The following is a 17,063-nucleotide window of genomic DNA, read 5'->3' as shown; positions in this document are numbered from 1 at the left end:
AAGACAGAATTTGCACTTCTAATAATCACCTTGAGCATATGATTTCTGGAATGTTTGAAGTACAGAGCTCACCTTTCCTTTATGTCGGACAGTGTTAAGAGGAATCTTTCAAAGCATTAATATAGGGTTCAGAACCAGAGGATGATATTCACTATGTCCACAGAGTATGTGAATCTGGACAATGGCAGCGCCAGGATCCCGACATGTATAATGCTACTTGCAATGTAACAGGTGTGGATTGAAAGATCTACAGTAAAAAATATGAGATATGGTAAGAACTTACCTTTGTTATCTCTATTTCAACAAAGTCCATAAGGTTCCACAGGATATCTTGGGGTATAGGTGATGACGTCAGGCATCGGGCACCATAGAGTTAAGTTTTCAGCCTCCCAGGATGCACTAGGGTCCCCCTCCTATACCCCGCCCCCGAGCCAAGGCATCTCAGTCACGTACCAAGCCATAGGCCGGAGGAGAAGGAAGAGAGAGAAAAAAGATCTGGGCACACACAAGAAACACATTCTCACCAGAGGGAGACGGAAAAACCGGTGACCAGAGTAAAGCCCATCTGCAGCACAGGTGCGACAGGGTGGGAGTCCTGTGGAACCCTATGGACTTCGTAGAAATAGAGATAACAAAGGTAAGTTCTCACCATATCTCATTTTCTACATCAGGGTCCATAGGATATCCACAGGATACCTTGGGGATGTCTCAAAGCAGTATCCTTAAAGGGTGGGGACGCTCCTGTGCCGAAAGGAGAATCCGCCGCCCGAAGGAAGCATCCTGAGAGGCAAAGGTGTCAAACGCGTAATACCTCACAAAGGTATGGACAGAGGACCACGTGGCAGCCTTGCAGATCTGGAATGCAGAGGCACCACATCGAGTTGCCCACGAAGGACCCACAGACCTAGTGGAATGAGCCCTCACAGAGGATGGAACCGGAAGGCCCTCATGAAGATAAGCTTCTGAAATTGCCATCCGAATCCAACCTGCCAAAGTTTGCTTTGAAGCAGGCCAACCCTTTTTACGGAAGCCATAGAGGACAAACAAGGCGTCCGACTTCCGAAACAAGGAAGTGCGGTCAACATAAATTCTTAAGGCCCGCACAACGTCCAAAGTGGCCTCACCCACTGACAGGTCGGGTGAGTTAAAAGCAGTCACAACAATTTCCTCGTTGATATGGAAACGTGAAACAACTTTGGGAAGAAAATCAGGACGAGTGCACAGCACTGCCCTGTTCCCATGAAAAATCAGAAAAGGGGGTCTACAGTATAGAGCCCTTAAGTCAGAAACACGTCTGGCCGAAGCGATGGCCAGAAGGAAAATTGTTTTAGCTGTCAGCCATTTAAGGTCCACTGAGCCCAGTGGTTCAAACGGCGGTCCCTGGAGAGCCCTCAAGACCACAGCTAAATCCCAAGGCGCCACCGGTGGAACAAATGGCGGCTGAAATCGAAGAACACCTTGCATAAAGGTGCGCACATCAGGGATTGTAGCAATCCTACGATGGAACCAGACAGACAGGGCAGACACCTGCACCTTCAGAGAAGCAAGGCGAAGCCAATGGTCTAGTGCCGCCTGTAGGAAAGCCAACACTCTAGACAGACGGAACTCCCGAGGTGCATAACCTCTCAGCCGACACCACTGGAAGAACGTATGCCACACACGATGGTATATTCTTGCAGAAGGCTTCCGAGCTCTTAGCATAGTTCGTACTACAGAGCTGGAAAACCTCCTGGACCTTAACATGGCCGTCTCAACAGTCACGCCGTCAATGACAGCAGAGTCAGGTCCGGGTGAAGACAAGGACCCTGAGACAGTAGGTCCGGTCGCAGCGGCAACCGTAGAGGACTGTCCACGGACAGACCCTGAAGGTCTGAGAACCAGTGTCTCCTGGGCCACGCGGTAGCTATCAACAGGAGCATTCCTCCTTCCTGTTTGAATTTCCGGATTACCCGAGGAAGAAGGGAAAATGGAGGAAATAGATAAGCAAACTGGAACGTCCACTGGACAGACAGAGCATGCACCAGAGACGCCTTTTCGTCTCTTGTGCGAGACCCGTACACCAGCAACTTGTTGTTGTGCCGAGACGCCATGAGGTCGATCTCTGGAAGACTCCACCTGTCCACCAGAAGTTGAAAGATGTCCTGGTGCAGGGACCACTCCCTGGCGACTGAGAAAGTCCGCCTCCCAGTTGAGAACTCCCGGGATGAATACTGCTGATATGGCCGGGAGATTGCGCTCCACCCAGACCAGAATGCGGGACACCTCTACGAGTGCCGCCCGACTTCGGGTTCCTCCTTGACGATTTATGTAGGCCACGGTGGTGGCGTTGTCCGACTGGACCTGCACGGGGTGACCTTGGAGAACCAGCTGTGCCTGCTGGAGAGCATTGAAAACGGCGCGGAGTTCCAAGATGTTTATTGGAAGCTCAGTTTCCGCCTGAGTCCATCTGCCCTGGAACAAGTGTGGACCCGTGACCGCTCCCCAGCCCCGAAGGCTGGCGTCCGTTGTCAATAGGACCAAGTTCTCCACCCAAAACGGACGACCCTTGTTGAGATGGGTCGTCTGCAACCACCAGGCAAGGAACAGGCGAACCTCTGGAGTGAGCAGCATCGTCTGGGTTTTTAGACTCTGAGGCAGTCCATTCCACTTGGACAGGATCAATTGCTGCAGAGGTCTGGAGTGAAACTGGGCATATTCCACCATGTCGAATACTGACACCATGTAACCTCATCGCCGAGTGTAGAGACATGGCGACTCTGCAGACAACTGCGCACCCTCAAATGCAAGGCAGAGATCTTTTCCCCCGTCACAAAGATACTCTGCTGACTGGAGTCCAATAAGCTCCGAGATGCAGAATCCTCTGAGACGGGATCAGGGTGGACTATGTAATCCCCAGGTTCCAGCGCCAGAATAATGGACCGTAGGGTCTCCATCCGAAACCGCGGCACCCGCAAGGACTTGTTGAGGGCCTTGAGGTTGAGAATCAGACGGTACGACCCATTGGGTTTCTGCACCAAAAATAGATTGGAATAGAAACCCTGGCCCCTCTGGGAGAATGGAACAGGCACTATAACTCCAGCCTGGAGCATAGTGTGCAAAACCTTCCGCAGGTCCATGGCTTTGGTCTGGTCTAATGGAAGACCCAGGGTGAAGAATCGGGATGGGGGCCTCTGCCGAAAGGAGAGGGCGTACCCATGAGAAACCACCTCGTAAACCCAAGTGTCTGTCGTAGCTGCTGACCAATACTGGGCGAACTGCAGCAGGCGGCCTCCCACTTTGGGATCCCCCAAAGGGAGGCCCAGACAGTCAGGCCGCATGCTTGTCATCAGACTTAGGGGCCGGACGTCTGGCACTCAAGGCCTGTTTCCTGGGCTTGGCCGATTTCTTGGGCCCAGCCTGTCTGGGAAAGGACTGTGCCTTAGGCCTACCCTGGGCCCTATAAGGCCGAAAGGACGACGTACCCGAACTGGAAGGGACCGCAGCAGACGGGAGACATGCAGACTTGGCTGCCGCCAGCGTGGCTACAATTTTGTCCAGATCCGGACCAAAGAGGACTTCTCCATTAAATGGCAAAGCTTCCAATCCCTTTTTGGAATCAGCGTCCGCCTTCCAGGATCGCAACCATAAGGTGCGACGAGTAGCCACAGCTGCCGAGGAAATGCGAGAAGTGAGGGTACTAATATCCAAGGCCGCTTCATTGATGTAAGTGGCCGAATCCCGGAGATTGCCTATCAACTCGGACTGTTCAGCTGAACAGTCGGAATCCAAAGACGCCTCCAAACTATCGGCCCAGCGCTCCATAGCTCTGGCTACCCAACATACGGCCATAGCCGGTCTGGATGCCCCCCCCCCCGCAAGGGAAAAAATGGACTTCAGGCAGATCTCCACCTTACGGTCCGTAGCATCCTTCAAGGAGGACATGGAGGGCATGGGCAATGTGGCACTTCGGACTAGGCGTGTCACATGAGAATCCACCTGAGGGGATTCCCACTTAAGAGAAATAATTGTCCGCAAATGGATAAGCCACCGCTAAACGTCTTTGAGGCTGATACCGTTTGCAAGGATGTTTCCACGCCTCCTCTAAATGGTCTACTAACTGACCCGAAAGAGGAAACACTGTAACGTCACCCTTAATATCCTTGAAAAAGGCATATTTGGACTTTGACACCGGAGGATCATCATCCTCAATAACTAAAGCTGTGCGGACTGCACGAATAAGGCTAGGAATATAAACCTTAGACTTAGCGTCCAACTCTTTAGTACGGGGAGGTTCTTGGTCAGAAAGATCCAGAATCTCCCCATCATCGGACATCCCATCGTTATCCTCATAAGGAGCAGACAGAGACGTCACCGGCCGCTTGTGAGGCCGCAACACAGACTCCCCTTGTAACACGTCCGACAAATGCTGTACAGAGCATGTCAGCGAATTAACCCACGCAGGCTCCTGAGAGGAGGGAAATAGGGAGACTGTGGGGTACCATCAGTTGTCTCGTGAACCCCTGCATGGGTGACGACACCACCGACTGCTGGGACAATCCCATCTGAGAGAACGCAGGTTGCGGTGCTAACTGGCCCACTAGGGTTGTATGCGCTTTGGCAAAACAAGCCCAGGGCGGCTCCTGTACCGGAGCCATGACAGTAATTGGTCGCGCCAATAAAAAACACTGCCGACATAGCCCCTCCGCGCTACCCTAACCCTCCACTATAGGTACCTTGCACGTAGTACACAGAAGCTGGAGAGGAAATCACTCTCAGACATGATGGCAAGTATGTGACCACTCTCACTGATACTCGTTAGTATAGTGGTAGAACCACCCTGCAATCACCGCACCGCAAGGGCTTTAACAGAAGAAGAGCAGGGACAGTGAAAAGGCTGACAGTAGAAAGTGAAAGTACAGGCAGCAGACGCTAGCAGCAGCCACATACAATGAAAATAAATTAATCCCTGCATTATCAGCGCTGATCCTCAACTACACAGAGTCTGGTAGGACTCAGACACAGATCTGTTCCAACAGAGGAGAAGTATGCCGGGGGACCCAGTCCACGATGCCACCGATCAGCATGCTTCTGTAAAGAAAGCCACCGAGGAGCAGAGAGGAGGCCGGCTTGGGTGAGGAGCGTTGCTACAGGGCCAATCGGCAGGTGCAAAGAGGGCTGTGTGTAGCGGGGGAGGCGCAGGCTGTGTACAAGGAAGGCGCACTCCCCTGGCATGCAATTAACCCCTGGGACGCCGCAGCGCTACCGCGCAGCTGCGGTCCGCTGTCCCAGGGGGGGTAGTGGAAGAGCAGGTGTGTTACCTGGCTCCATGCTGCAGCCAGTCCCCAGGGAGCCCCCTGCCTGGGGACTCAGGACCATGTTTCAGCGGGGACCCACCGCGGGACCCCGCTGCTTACCTGCTGCCCCCCTTGAATCCGGCCATGGTCCAAAACATCTGGGGTCACCGGATCAGTACCGGCGTTCTGGGACCGGCAGGGGTGTAGGGAAGACTGCATGGACGTCAGTAGTGACTGTCCATGCTGTACTTCCAGATGGGCAGCCACAGCTGCCTTGAAGAAAACTTCAGGGGCTATCCTTAGCCCTCCTCTAAACAGGTGCTCCGACTCAGAGCCGGGCACCAACGAAACTGGGATGCCTTGGCTCGGGGGCAGGGTATAGGAGGGGGACCCCAGTGCATCCTGGGAGGCTGAAAACTTAACTCTATGGTGCCCGATGCCTGACGTCATCACCTATACCCCAAGGTATCCTGTGGATACCCTATAGACCCTGATGTAGAAAGTTAGACAATGTCTAGATCAGCGATTCCCAACCTCGGTCCTCAAGGCACACTAACAGTCCTGGTTTTAGTGATATCCATGATTGAGCACAGATGGTTAAATCAAAATAACTGAGGTACTAATTAAGTCACTTGTGCTCAAGTATGGCTATCCCTAAAACCTGGACAGTTAGTGTGCCTTGAGGACCGTGGTTGGGAACCCCTGGTCTAGATAGACACCAGGGGAATCGGTATGAAACCCGGGAGGGGGGGGGGCGAAGGGGGGGGGGGAGGGTTAGGCACCCCCGGGGAGGACGGTGCCTAACCCTAAGTCCCCCCCGGGTGCCCTAAACCCAACCCTCCCCCCGCGGCTGTCAGCTTACGGCGCCCCGGCATCCCTTCGATCGGGATGCCGGTCTCCCGGCGTCGGGGAAATGTCAGGCGTCTTACATCTAGACACCCGGCATTTCACCCTCGCCGGGATATGACAGTCGGGAAGCCGGCTGTCGGTATTAAGGCAGCCGGGTTCCAGATTGTATACCACACCAGGGGCCAAATGTAATAGGGTGAGAGTTTAGCAGTAATCTCTCACATTGGTCGAGTTTTATCTTCAAAATGGAAAAACATCCGAATGAGATTTTAAAATCGTGAGTGTTTTTGAGTCTGAAAAACATGAGAGTTTGCTCTGTTCCTTTGTTCTCGGACTCGAACATTGGCAGAGTTTAAAAAGTCTGAGAACTCACTATTTCTAAACTCTCGCCCTATTACATTTGGCCCCAGATGTTAGTCAATAGGCCCTCTAGCGCAAGTATACACTGCCCCCAGTGTATACTCGACGGCTGCAGGGAGGAGCAGTCGCAGGGCAAATAGACAGACAGCAGTGCTTCTGTCCCGCCAGTGTGTATCGATTAGTTATGCATATGTTTTTTATTTAAACATTTGAAATAACTATATACAAAGTCGATGTATCGCATGTGGAACGATCATGCCACTGTTATATAGCATTCTCGGACCGGCTCTCAGAGCAATAACCCCCGGACATCATGTAGACTACAATCACGCAGCAATAATCATCAATAGTTTGTGATGGGTATATCATACCGATCAAAAATATCCATAAGGGATTGGCGAATAGTGGTGACCAATTTATATAAGTCAAAGCAGTTTGAAAGTGTTAAAGTTCAACCTTTGAAAAAATATATACTGTATATTTTTATGGTATACAGTGAATAATCTTGACCTAATTCAATCAGTTTTTGGAAAAAATATTAGCTAGTTAAGTGGTTAAAAGTTCCACAGGTGGAGCCATTTCATTTGTGATACTGAGGAGATCTTTAATATAGGCACTGTTAGGGGTCCAGAGGACTGGCGTTGGGAAACACTGGAGAAGACACTTACCTGCATTCAAATATTTGTTTACTTTTTGTGTTACAACCTGATCAAAGTATTTTTGCTCTCTGTATTTAGTTTTATTTGCTGAAGTTGGGAATTGTTTTATGGCTTATAAAGCAGCAGCAGCAATGTATGCTGATGATTGATCCTTTATATATTGCTTAACAAAGTAAATATCTCCCTAGAGTATCCTTTAGATGTTTGCAAGAATCATTAGTGCAAAATAAATTAACTAAGCTGGTAGGGATTTGCTATGGAGTACGCTCACACAGGACATGATGTCCCTGTACTCTTACCCATATTAGTGCTTGGTCAGAATTGCTGATGGTTTAGGTAAATGTTTCAAATTTTATAGAACGCAAAAAGCAATAAGTCACCAATATGGGAAAAGGAGTAATGTGTCTAAAGCTGGGTACATGCGTAAAGATTTTCTGTCCAACCATCCAACTAGTTGATTGGTTGGAATGAAAATCTGGTAACGTATGGGAGTAACTGATTATCAGCAATTTGCTCCTAAATGCCAGAAAACAGATGAAAATGGTCAGACAAGTTTGTTAAATGTTTGATCTAAACAATTTGTTCAAACAACAGTTTTTGTCCAATTTCTGGCGTTTGGTAGCAAATTACTGATTGTCATTTGCTTTCATACCTTACCAGATTTTCATTCCAACCAATCAACTAGTTGGATGGTTGAACATAAAATCTTTACGTATGTATGCACCTTTAGAGAAGCATGTATAATCCAACTCCACTGGATAGTGTGTTATCTGTATGACCAAGAGTGATGCTGGGTACACACTTAATGATGCGTACCCAGCATGATGTTGTCCGTGGTGGGTCCTGGCATCGGCAAGTGCGTACACACTTGCCGATGCCGGCAGCGATGGAACAGCAGGGGCCATTCTGCATTCAGCAGCATGGCTCCCGCTATCGCCCTTCGGACCTGCATGGTCAGCGACACAGGGGGTACAGCACGTACAACATATAGTCTAGTACAGGCATGTCAAACTCAAAATCCTAACCTGGCCAAATATTCAAGGTCTAAGAGTGTTTGGGTCACAAGGGGAAAAAAAAGAAAAAAAGTCATATGCAATTTTGAAAGGTTTATTACCAAGAATAATCTCTTCTATATCTCCCCTATATAACACCACATATTGTGAGCTGAGATGTGTTTTATTTCCCCTCATATAATACTGTATGGTCCCCTCCTCCAGTCCAACCACATGCCCAGTGTCCCCCCTTCCAGTTTACCTTCTTCCTAATTATTCACAGCCATCTGCTCCACTTCCAGCTCCTGCTCTTCGCGGGCAGCTGGCACTCACTAAGGGCGCGGACGTCTTCAGTGCTACCGAGCAGGCGGGATGTGGCGAAGGGGCAGAATCAGAACAACCAAGGCAGCCGGGTATGCGCCAAGGATGTTTTCCCATCTCTGCCATAATGCGCATGTGCAGAACGGTGAATGCTGCCTGATCGGAGCTGAGCTCCGTTCGCGGCAGCCGGAACTCACCTGGCGGGCCACATTGCCCTTCACTAGTACAGCTAAAGCGGGCAGCAAAAACATGCAATAGGGGCCACATTCGGCCCTCGATTTTGACACGTCTGTTCTAGTGTGTACCCGGCTTAAGGTGTTGTAGAAGATAGGAAATACCTAAATTGTAGCTATGTCTGAGGGGTTGTATTTCTACAAAGGTAAGAGGGGAATGTCGAATGTGTTACAACACGGACGGGGGATGGACGTGTGTTTCTACAGAGGGGAGGGAAATTTAAAAACAAATTATGCTATGCGTGGTTCTGTCTCTTTAAGAGAGGACCCATACTCATGGAAGAAGCACAATATGTATTTAAAATCTGTGTGACAGCTGGAGCCAAATGTGGCAGAGCAATACTCATATATACAAGAGTCAGTGTAGGGACTGACCAGAGAGGGAGAACTTGACGTGGTTGGCCAGCTGGACAAATGTTTGCAATATTTTGGAAACCAACAGTCCCTGTATTTAAAATAATTACAGTTTAAAAAGTGAGCGAGTGCAGAGTTTGTAAGAATTTTTTTTTTTTTATGTAAATGGTGTGGTCACATACCAAAAGGCACCCCAGATGGTTGAGTGCCGTGGATTAAGCCAGTTTGTCTAATAAATAAAAAAAAGTTGAAAATTATATATATATATATATATATATATATATATATATATATATATATATATATATATATATATATATATATATATATATATTCACGCTAATCCACGACACTCAACCTACTGGGGTGCCTTTTGGTCTGTGACCACACCATCTACATAAAAAAAACGTCATACAAACTCGGCACTCACATGCTTTTCAAACTGCAACTCTTTGAACATAGGGAATGTTGGTTCCAAAATATTGCAATAATTTGTTAAGCTGACCACCGCTTCACGGTCATTCCCATCTGGCCAGTCCCTACACTGATTATCAGATAAATGAACTTGATCTGCCACCTTTGAAAACTGGGTCCTGCCTTAAAGAGACAAGACCACATACATACTATACACAGTGCCTTGCAAAATGTAATGTATTTATTTTTCTTATCTGAATTTTGTGTGGTGGATCTGCACAAAATAGTCTAATTTGGTGAATTGAGGTGAGATTATAAAAAAGAATCTTTATAAATAAAATTCTGAAAATTGTCATGTGCATATGTAATCATCCCTTTGCTATGAAGCCCCTCAAAAGTTCTGGTGCAAACAATTACCTTGAGAAGTCTCATAATTTGTGAAATGAAATCCACCTGTGTGAAATCCAAGTGTCACATGATCTGTAAGTATAAACACACCTTTTCTGAAAGGCCCCACATGCTGCAACACCACTAAGCAAGAGGCATCACACCATGAAGACCAAGGAGCTCTCCAAACAAGTCAGGGACAAAGTACAATTCTGGGATGAGTTACAAAAAAAAAAAAAAAAATCTTTGATGATCCCCCAGAGCACCATCAAATCCATCATCATCAAATGGAAAGAACATGGTATCACAACAAACCTGCCAAGAGAGGGCCGCCCACCAAAACTCAGACTGGGCAAGGAAGGCATTAATCAGAGAGGCAGCAGAGAGACCAAAAGGTAACCCTGAAGGAGCTGCAGAGTTCCATAGCAGAGACTGGTGTATCTGTGCCTGTGACCACAATAAAGGCCCCCATACATCAGAGATTGATTGCAGCAATCGTGCAATTTGCAATCGATTATGTATAAAAATCTTTCCCTTTTTCAATCGATTGCAGAATTGCCACAATCGATTGAAAAAGGGAAAGATTTTTATACACAATCGATTGCAAATTGCACGATTGCTGCAATCAGTCTCTGATGTATGGGGGCCTTAAGCCGTACACTCCATAGAGCAGGGCTTTATGGAAGAGTGGCCAGAAAAAAGCCATTACTTAGTGATAAAAAGAAGAAGAAACGATTTTAGTTTGCCAAAAGGCATGTGGGAGACTCCCCAAATGTATGGAGGAAGGTGCTCTGGTCAGATGAGACTAAAATTTAACTTTTCGGCCACCGAGGAAAACGCCATTTCTGGCGCAAACCCAACACATCCCATCACCCCAAGAACACCATCCCCACAGTGAAACATGGTGGTGGTGGCAGCATCATGCTGTGGAGATGTTTTTCAGCAGCAGGGACTAGGAAACTGATTTGAGTCGAGGGAAAGATGGATGGTGCTAAATACAGGGATATTCTTGAGCAAAACCTGTTTCACTCTGCCTGTGATTTGAGACTGGGACGGAGGTTCACCTTCCAGCAGGACAATGACCCAAAGCATACTGCTATAGTAACACTCGAGTGGTTTAAAGGGAAACATTTAAATGTGTTGGAATGGCCTAGTCAAAGCCCAGATCTCAATCCAATTGAGACTTGACTTGAAGATTGCTGTTCACAAGTGGAAACCATCCGACATGAAGGAGCTGGAGCAGTTTTGCCTTGAGGAACGGGCCAAAATCCAAGGGGCAAGCTCATAGAGACTTACCCAAAGCAACTTGCAGCTGTAATTGCCACAAAAGGTAACTCGACAAAGTACTGATTTTAGGGGGCTGAATAGTTATGCAAGCTGAAGTATTCTGTTATGTTGTCCTAAATGTTTGATTCACAATCTAAAAAAAAAAACCACAAGTTCACAGTTGTAGGCATGTTCGGCGAATGAAATGATGCACACCTTCAAACAATCCATTTTAATTCCAGATAGCAAGGCAACACCACATAAAAAATGCATAGGGGGGTGAATACATTAGCAAGGCACACACATATGTAGTATGATGGGGTGGAGGGTGCGCTCGCCCTATGGGTGTAATGCTGGAGTAATAGTGTGTTGTGGTCTTTTGTGTTGGCTCCTGTCTCACACACATCACCGGTCCGTAACATGAACACACACCTGCCCCCTACCCCCCCCCCCCCCCACACACACATCTCTGCCTCTATAGTGACCACACCACCCCAAGACGGCACCCCTTCCCTCCCCTTCTCCACAACAAGACCATTTACACACTACTGCACCAAACACATTCCACACACTAAGAACCTATTAGTCAACCCACCAATCTTACTCCTCCTCGCCACACGTTAACACACACTGCCCCGTGTCAGTCGATTTAACCACTTGGCCACACCACATATGTACTTACACAACCCTGGCATTCCACACATCATACAGGTTAGCGATACTAACCACTACACCCACCCTCCCACCACACGCGGCCATCATCTAGACACCATTATACACATAACAGGAATGTCCACTACAGCACTGCCAGCTTGACACATGCCACACGCACCAGTTTTATTCCATCTCCCCCTGCCCGATCACCTAGCCACCATCCCCGGAGAGTTGCCCAGCCACACCTCCCCGGCCCCCTGCGGTCACCCGAGCCACCAACCATCACCCTCATAATCACCCCCACACACACCCAGCCTATCACAGCGCATGTTTGGCCACCTGCACCACGGGACTAAACTACCATGACAATGCGGTTTCACATCCCCACCTCCACAATAATTGCCTTACACACCCCGGTGCCCCTGACCCCCACCCTACTCGCCACATGCCCCTGACCCCCACCCTACTCGCCACATGCCCCTGCCCGCTCATTAAATCCCCCACACAGCACAAAACACTCCGCATACCTCCTCCGCCCAACGCACGCCAGAGCCAGTTGTCCTCTTAACCCATGTAAACATACGGAAACCCTAGCACAAGATTGGCTGCCAGCACCACGTGACCACCTCCAACCAACCGCACCCGGTCTCGATCCCCATAGCAGCTGCATAATGCATTAAAGCACACCAGCCCCAGCATACACACCCACACCAGCAGAGCACACGATTGGCTGCCGACACCATATGACCGCTGCTGACCATTCACAGCCGGTCACAATCCCCATAGCAGCCACATATGCACCCAGACACGAGCCCCAGCTAACACACCCACAGCAGCACAGCACACCATTGGCTGCCCAAACCACGTGACGTTATCACCCAACCACAGGCTTAGCCTCGCACAATCACCCACGACCTATCAGATACATGGGCCACACCCACTCTTAGCCCTGATTGGTCATCTCCACCACCTGACAAATACAGAACCCGGAAGTTCCACATTTAAACCTCACACATGCATAGCCACACTTCTTACCTCCTTGAAGAAGGCAGAGCCTCTGCCGAAACGCGTCGGAGACCCCCTACATTCTGACACCACAGCCAGCTTACACCAGAGCTCTTCATTCCCATGGAGAACTCGGTCGAGCCTTGCTGCTTCCAGAACCCTCTCTACCCACCACCCGCAGGGCCGCACTGGGCATCACACCTAGCAAAGCCCTGCGCATCCCTCTTGATCACCAGTCCACCGGCTAGACCCAGGCGACCACGCACCGCCCCCTGGGAGCAACCAACACCAGCTCCACTCACAACTGTACATCCAGCAGCAATCCCTAAGCGATCCACACCAGCAGGCACCCACCAGGCAGCGGGAACAGAACGCCAGCAACGTGGTGCACCAAGCCCCACAGTGCACCAGCAAGCCACTACCACACACAGAGCTTCCTCCAACTGCTGACACCGCAGCAGCCATCCAACACCGCATCTGCAAAAGGAAACTAACACCAGCTACCAGCAGCCCAAGCCTTTTTCACCAACAAATCCTACCGGTAGGTAAGTGACTCCGAGACTTATACCCCTGCGCGGGACGCCGCCAGGGTGTACATCCACAACCGCCAGACCCGCTGCCAACCCACCACTCCCCTCCCCCCGAGACATCCCAAGACTGTTGACCAAAGGTCCAGCAGGGGTAATGTGCCGGTCTATTGAACTGCACGGAAAGGAGCCCCCTAAAAGGGTCCACTCACCTCCCCAGTCTCCACCCACACACACCCCTAAGTAGATCGCTCACCCCACCTGGGTGCCTGGGACCGAACAGGATTAGTACAGTTTTTTATCCAATGAACCCTTTGGCCCCCATTTCTGCCTCTGTCTTCATTTCCTCACCCACCACCTCCAGTCCATTAGACCCCCTTCCCTCCCTACACCCCATCACTCCACACAACATCAAACACAAAAGACCACAACACACTATTACTCCAGCATTACACCCATAGGGCGAGCGCACCCTCCGCACCCTCTACCCCATTCTATCGTTACACAGGACCCGGTACTCCTGCTTTTAAGAAGGTGCAGCACCCCGACACAAACAATACATCTCACATCCCATCTGCCCATACAGCAGAGCGCAGTTCTAACCCATCATTTCCACATATGTAGTATGATGTAGATCGATATATATCTATCCTCACTTTTTTGGGGAAAAAAAAAAAAGCAAAAAAGAGCCAGCACACATTTAGTAGATTTATTCTGAAGGTCACAGCATCCAATAGTCAGCAGCAGAAGCCCGACGGCCGTTTCAACCAAATACTAATTGGTTTTCCTCAGGGGCTAGGATTTGGTTGAAACGGTTGTCGGGCGGGCTGCTGCCGACTATTGGATGCTGTATTTTTTCCAAAAAAAAAAAAAAGGGACTGCATATATGTATTTTGTATGACCCAAGTACTGCATCTTTAAAGGAAGTCCAACGTGCTTCAGTCCGAATCAAAGCTTTACCCCTATCAACCCCACTTGGGGACTCTGGTACATGATCAATTTTTATGTACCGTAAGGCTGAAAGGGTATGTCCCTTCTCCTTAAAATGCCGGGCAACTGGCTGGTCAAAATCTCTGCCTGATAATGACAGATTGATAGCCTCTCTCGGAACTTCCGGGTAGTCATAGTAAAAGGCCACGAGGACACAGAATAATTATATACTACACGAGTAGTATTACATGTCAAGATATGGCTAATCTCGTACGTTTTTTCATTTTGAGGATGTTTAAAAGATCTCCCCGATGATAGAAATTTACATGTGGTGCAACTATAGCACCCTGGTGGTTTAGTATAAACAATGGGCGGCTTTGGAATACCTCTCCCAGTAATGTCTGTAACCATTAAGCGATCCTTACGTTTACAGCCTTTTCTAAATGCAGCTACCGGTCTTATTTCTTTAAACACTGGCAAATCTGGTTCAGATGACACCATGGGCCACAGAGCTTTAGTGGCATGTTTAATAACGGGACTGGCTACTGTGAAACTACTAGACCAAGGCAAAATGTTATCTTGTTCCTTGGGTCTAGATTGTAAAGTCTGGGATCTGAACATCTGTAACACTCTCTGCTTTTATTGTTTTAACAACTTGTGATCATAACCTCTCGCTAAAAATGTTTGAATGAGCTCCTCTAACCGTGCAGGAATCTGAGAATGATCAATCATCAACCTCGCTACTCTAATCATCAGGGATAAGGGTAAAACCTTTTTTACGAACTAATGGATGATGGCTAGAAGCTAAAAGGAAAGTATTGCGATCCACGACCTTTGAAAACATCTGTCACAATCTGGCCATCCACAATATTAATTATTACATCCAGAAAGCTAGCTGACTCTGGGTTACAGAAATAGGTACATTTTATGCTAGAATCCATCGCATTAATTTCCTCCATTATCAAAATAAACAATTCGAGACAACCAGTCCATATTACTATTACAAATAAGTCATCAATATAGCGGGTACATAATTTAATATATTGATTAATGTCTGGGTGGTTCAAAAACATATTGTCCACTTGATCGAACATATACACATTCGCATAAGAGGGTGCCACCGATGACTCCACGGCACAACCTCGAAGCTGGAGGTAAAAGTGACCATCATACAAGAAATAATTTCTCAGAATAAAGACATGGATAGATCATGATCAAACACAGACATAGGTAGATGTGCAGACAGGAACTTTCGCATAGCTATTAGACCCCCAGTAGGAGGAATAGAGGTGTACAAATTGCACACGTCTAAACAACACAGAGAACCCTCCGGTACCTCACCCAAATCAAGGAGAAGTTTAAAAAAAAACTAGTGGTGTCCTTCAAAGAGGAACTTTGTAATGGGAGCAGGTTGTAACGAAGTTCAACAACTGGGCAATAGGCTGATATGAGTCATGTGCTGAAGTAATCGGGCGGCTTCTCTTTATACTCATGTAACTTCGGCAAGGAGTATAATGCCAGAACCTTTGGATAATCCAGCAAGATTGTTTTAGCTAATTTGGATGAGATCTTATTCTTTTCCACGGATGTATCCAGGATATGCTTTAGTTCCAGTAGATACCGTCTTGTACGACCACCACTAAAACACATATACTTCATTGTCAGCCAGCTGTCTAGATATTTCTGAGCGATAATCTTGTATATCCTGGATAACGGATTGCTCCGCCTTTGTCGGCCGGCCTGATAATATCCTGGTATGAGCTCAAGTCCTGCAATGCTATCATTTCAGCTTTAGATAAATTCTTTGGACTTTACCTGGAGCTGCCACATGCCTTGTTAATGCCCAATCTAAGAATCTATTAAAAGGTCTTTGAGGCATTAGTCGACATTGGATCATAATTAGATCTGGAACATTTTTTAAGAAACTGATCGAAGATAGAGGATTCGGTGGCCGTACCTTGATGCTGGTAATGTTATTTAAGTCGCATATTTCTTGCCAACCTGTGATTCTCTTTGTTCCAAGTAAATTCATCATGAAAGCTCGTCGGCACGAAGGAAAGACCCTTATTAAGGACTTCTATCTCCATGTCATCTAGCGTTCTTTTAGATGGAAGAAACGTTAATTTTCAATCTATGACGTTTTTTTTCTGCCGCCTCTGCCCCTGCCCACCCCTGCGGGTGGCAGGTCTTCTAAAGAGCTATTGCTCTCTAAAGGGGCTTGCCCTAAAGGGATACTTTGGGTTGCAGACGCATCATCCGATTTGGATATTACAAACTTGCTGTCACTGTTGTAATACGGTGTCTGTTTACGGCTGCGACTCTCAAATGCCATGGTTTACGTTTTGGTACAAAAGACTGGGTGCACCCCTTGCTGTTGCCCCCAGTCAACCAGCGATACACATTCTCCTCGTAGTCCATGTCCACTGTATATTTTTTGTTTTTTTTAAATTTCATCAGTGTTTTTTTTTTTTTTTTATAGTGGTCGCATTGTTGCTCCAACTGTCCATCCATGTCCGATTAGCCACATCCTCCATAATTTTCTTATGTTCAGCTTCAAAGGCAATAATTTTAGTCCTGGTATGCTGTAACTCACGTCCAGCTTCATCGATAACCAGGACCATGGGATCGAGGGCACACTTGTTTGGGATGCCCAACCATTTTCTCAAACAGACTAGGTTGTGACAGCCAATAGTTGGCACATTTTTTACTCTAAACCTGCGTGGTATTTTCTCGGATCTCACATAGGCGGACAAATTAATTCTACGTAACAAATAGTCCATTTCACGCCTTTTCAGCTTGAATAATTGATGATGCAAATCATCCAAATTCTGCCTGGGGT

The 17,063-nt window shown here is 47.8% G+C and overlaps 1 protein-coding gene across 1 annotated transcript in view; it reads right to left on the bottom strand.

The window, feature by feature from the left end:
* The window catches only part of LOC148501593 (uncharacterized), a 50,323-nt gene that overhangs the window by 19,678 nt on the left and 13,582 nt on the right, over nt 1-17,063 (bottom strand). The gene's annotated exons all lie outside the window — the stretch shown is intronic.

Source organism: Taudactylus pleione, unplaced genomic scaffold, assembly GCF_031769625.1.
Source record: "Taudactylus pleione unplaced genomic scaffold, aTauple2 ptg000513l, whole genome shotgun sequence".
NCBI lineage: Eukaryota > Metazoa > Chordata > Amphibia > Anura > Myobatrachidae > Taudactylus > Taudactylus pleione.
This window is presented reverse-complemented; position numbering and strand designations above follow the sequence as displayed.